The 4,964-nt window shown below is 41.9% G+C and overlaps 1 pseudogene; it reads left to right on the top strand.

Annotated features, from left to right (window-relative positions):
* On the top strand, positions 1-1,812 carry LOC143615798 (pentatricopeptide repeat-containing protein At4g30700 pseudogene; annotated as a pseudogene).
* The last annotated feature ends 3,152 nt before the right edge of the window (positions 1,813-4,964 follow it).

Here is a 4,964-nt window from a genome sequence, read left to right as displayed (position 1 = left end):
ATGAAACCAAAAGGACTTAATTTTTACATCTCTATCCTCCTCCAAACATGTATATCCATCAACCACCTTCGTCACCTGCACGCACAAATAATCAAATCCCACATTTCCCACAACACATTCTTATTAACCCGTGTAGCACACACGTACCTAAAACTCGGTTACCCAAATTCCGGACAAATATTTATCACCAATATTATTAAAAACCCACCTTTATTCCTATGGAATGAGACAATAAAATGTTACACTAGAAAAAAATGTTACAATGAATCCATTAATCTTTATTATAACATGACAAGTAACGGGTACGCGCCTAACGCGTACACGTTTACTTTCGTGTTACCCGCGTGCGCGGGTTTAAAATCTTTGTCTTACGCACGGAGAGTTCACCATGATGTCATGTTGTTCGGGTTCGAGCGTAACGAGTTTGTTGTAACCGCATTGATTGATGTGTATGTGAAATGTGGTGAATCAGGTGTTGCACGCCAAGTGTTCGATGAAATGCCAGTGAAGCGTACCGCGAGCTGTAACGCGTTGATGACCGGGTTATTATTAGGGGAAAAGTTTGATGGGGTTTTGGGGTTTTTTAATGAGATGAAAAAGATGGGAATTGAGGCGGATACCGTGACGATGGTTACAGTCCTGCAGGCGTGCGCGTCGTTGGGTGCGTTGCAGCAGGGACGGTGGGCGCATGATTATGTGATTCGGGCCGGGATCGGAATCGATATATATATAGGTGCAGCTTTGATTAATATGTATGCTAGGTGTGGTAGCATAAAAGAGGCGCGCCAAGTGTTTGATAAAATGACGCAAAGGGATATTGTTACGTGGACCACGATTATTTGTGGGTATGGAATGCACGGTCTCGCACACCTTTCGGAAGCGCTTTTCGTTCAAATGGTTAGCAGCGGGTTAAAACCCGACGCGGTTACATTTGTTGGAGTTTTAGCGGGGTTTAGTCACAATGGGATGGTTGATAAAGGGTGGTGTTATTTTAATAAAATGTTTAGCGAGTTCGGTGTAAAACCGGCTTTAGAACATTATAGTTGCATGGTTGACATGCTCGGTAGGGCCGGGAAGTTAAAACAAGCCGAAGAACTTATAAGAAATATGGATGTAAAACCGGATTCCAAGATATGGGGTGGGCTGTTAAACGCGTGCAAGATTCATAAAAATTTCGAAATGGCTGAAAGAGTTGTACCCGAGATTTTAAAACTTGATCCGAATAATACCGGGTGGCATGTACTCATGTCAAACATATATGCAAGTTCTGGAAAATGGGACCAAGTAGTTAAAATGAGACGAAATATTAAAGAAAAAAAGCTTGAAAAATCACCCGGGTGGAGCTCGATTGAAGTTGGAGGACAAGTTCACACGTTTCTTGCGTTTGATCACTCGCATAATATGTCGAAAGAGATTTATAAATATTTAAAAGACGTGAAAGAAAAGATGAGAAGCGAAGGTTATGTGCCTGAATCGGACGTTGTGTTTGAAAAGGTTGATGAGGAAACAAAGGAGGAAATGTTGTTTTATCATAGCGAAAGACTGGCTATCGCGTTTGGGATTTTGAGCACCGCAGATGGTGATGTGTTGCGGGTGATGAAGAACTTACGAGTGTGTGTCGATTGTCATAATGTTATTAAGTTTATATCTCGAATCGCATGTAGGGAGATTATTGTTAGAGATGTTAAAAGGTTTCATCATTTTAAGGATGGTGTTTGTAGTTGTGGAGATTATTGGTGATGGGAGACTTAAAACATCTATTGTTTTATTTACATTTTTTCCATTTCTAAAACAACTCGTTTTGACTCGTAACTGTTTTTATTAAAACCCGCTTTTATTTTTTTAAAATATAATTGATTTTTTAAATTTAGTTTAAAGATGATGTTGGATACTTGGATTCTTCATGCAGATGTCAATAGTCTTTAATTGTTATCTGAAGAAATAGAAAGCTATGGTAGTTTAATTTATCATATTGAGCATGTTGAGTTGAAGTTTGTATTTAGTTTTAAAAAAATGGGCTAAATTGGCATATTGATTGGCCCAGTGACATTTTTAAAGTGTAAAGATAAATGTTGGCCGTGTCTAATAAATGGGCCGCATTGGCATTATTTCACAGTTTCACCTATGCTCTAAAATGCCCTTGTTTGACTCCTATATAGAGGTGTAGAAACAGGGTGTTTTTAGAAACAGGAACCTGATAGGAACCGGTTCTAGGTATGGCTAACGAAAGTCAACAACCGGGTCGGGTGGGAACCGGTTCCGGCTATGGTCGAGTATTTGACCGGGTTGCCAGGTTTCAGGTAGGGTCGTGTTAGGTTTTGACTAGGTATTAGTGGAACCGGTTTCGGTGGGTCCGGGTCGGGTCCAGGACCGTTTTCTTTTTGGCACCTCTAGACCCGTATTTTTATTTATTTAGTTTCCTACCAAAGTTTATTCTGAACCGAACCAAAATAACAGTTTTTGAAATAATCTATTTACCCGCCCGACCTGACCCGACTCTCTGTTTTGCTGGCTTCTATTTGATGAAAGTTTAATGTGACAATTGGGCCCATGACGAAAATCTACAGCTATTTGGTGGACATTTAAGCTAAGTTCACACGTATACAAACGTCATTGGGCAATTATAAAGTTATAGTTGTACAGGGTAGCTATTAAACATGTAAGACCATGCGTAGTCTTTAACTTTCAATGCTTAGGTGTTTTGCGACACATGACGGTCCAGTCAACATTGGAGACTTTTGTAAAAAGTGATGCAGTGATAAATAAAACCTAGAACTTTCATGCAATCATTACCATTTAATTCAAAATACATATTTAACATGTTGATAAGATTGATTATGTTAGGGTAACACCCCCAATCAACAATCAAATAAGAAAGGAGCCACATCTACATCCGTAAAAACAAAAAGTCTGTAAATAACACATAAAGCAAGAGGGATCCACAAGATCACACCTGGAATATACCATGAAAGTGACATGCAATAGTCCTCTCGGGGACAACAAATAAAATAGTACAATACGTAGATGTGAAATGCCTATTATATATATACAAGTGTATAAGAATTGAAAGCTTGCCTTCTCATTCCCTTTCATTTAGAATATATAATACAAGCTATGCACAAATCAAGGAGATAATTTCTAGAGTTTGTTACACAATTATCTCTTTCTAAATATATAGAGAATATTATAGAGAATATTCTAATTATACATATTATTACACCCCCGCAGTCGAAACGTCGGGAGGACTGATGTTGAGGCTGGAGCGAAAATCATCAAATAGAACTCGAGGAAGCCCTTTGGTGAAGATGTCCGCAATCTGATGTCTTGAAGGGACATGAAGAACTCGAATGTGACCCCGTTGAACCAGTTCACGAACAAAATGTATGTCGAGCTCGATGTGTTTCGTACGTTGATGTTGGACGGGGTTGCCAGAGAGATAAATGGCACTAACGTTATCACAGTAAACAAGCGTGGCACGAGGGAGAGGATGCCGGAGCTCTAGTAAGAGATTACGCAACCAGCAAATGTCTGCCACGACATTGGCAACGCCCCGATATTCGGCTTCAGCACTCGACCTAGAGATAGTAGATTGGCGTTTGGAGGACCAGGAGATAAGGTTATCTCCTAAATACACACAATACCCAGACGTGGAGCGGCGTGTGTCAGGACATCCGGCCCAGTCAGCATCCGTGTAGGCGACCAATGAAAGATTAGGGACCGGACCTAGATGAAGGCCATGGTCAATGGTTCCCTGAAGATAACGAATAATCCTCTTCAACGCGTTCCAGTGATCCTGTCTGGGGTCATGCATGTGCATACAGATCTGCTGAACTGCATAGGAGATGTCAGGTCGAGTAAAGGTAAGATACTGTAGTGCACCAGCCAAGCTGCGAAAAGAAACGGGGTCCTCGTGAGGAGGACCAGCATCAGCAGAAAGTTTGGACTGAGTATCAACTGGGGTAGCAACTGGTTTACACGAGTCCATAGCAGCCCGATGAATGATGCCCTTGACATAAGCTTGCTGAGATAGAAACATCTTGTTACCAGTCCTAGTGACCTGTACACCCAAGAAGTAAGAGAGAGGGCCCAAATCTTTCATAGCAAATTCACCCGATAGAGTATCGATTAGACGGATACGGAGAGCATTGGTGGAGGTGGTGAGAATGATGTCATCCACGTAAATAAGGAGATATGCAGTTTCGGACCCGTGATGATAAGTGAATAAGGAGTTGTCTGACTTGCATTGCTGAAAACCTTGGGTGGTGACAAAATCTGTAAATCGCTGGTGCCAGGCACGGGGGGCCTGTTTCAAGCCATAGAGAGACTTTCGTAGTCGGCAAACATGATCCGGAAAGTCCTTGTGCCGAAAACCCACGGGTTGATGCATGTAAACTGTCTCTTCCAAGTTGCCATGGAGAAAGGCATTAGTGACATCCAACTGGTGAATTGGCCAAGACTTGGATAGAGCAAGAGATAAAATGAGACGAATGGTAGAGGGTTTTACGACCGGGCTGAATGTCTCACCACAATCAATACCTGTCTGCTGCTTGCGACCATCACACACTAAACGGGCTTTATAGCGTTCCAAGCTGCCATCGGACCTGAATTTATGTTTAAACAACCACATGCATCGTATAATATTCATGTCAGGGGACCTAGGTACAAGTTCCCAGGTCTTGTTTTTAATAAGTGCACTAAATTCATTGGTCATGGCATTGTGCCATTCAGGAGTGGTCAAGGCAACATGAGGATTGTTGGGGAGAGGAACGATGGTAGAGGTGTGAAGGTTGAAAAGTTGTTTAGGTTTATGGATGCCACTCATGGAGCGAGTGTGCATGGTACGAGGAGGAGGAGGATTTGGTGGTGAAGGTTGAGTAGTGGTAGAAGTGTTCGGTGGTGGGAAACTGGTTGTGGGATGGGACGTAGGAGATGAAGTGCCTTGGGGTGTTTGGGTCGTGTGGTGT

Source organism: Bidens hawaiensis, unplaced genomic scaffold (assembly GCF_021521415.1).
Source record: "Bidens hawaiensis isolate Kalapana, Puna unplaced genomic scaffold, B.hawaiensis_p1.1 tig00044352_1, whole genome shotgun sequence".
Lineage (NCBI taxonomy): Eukaryota > Viridiplantae > Streptophyta > Magnoliopsida > Asterales > Asteraceae > Bidens > Bidens hawaiensis.
Note: the sequence above shows the minus strand (reverse complement) of the source record. Positions and strands in the feature narration are given on the sequence as shown.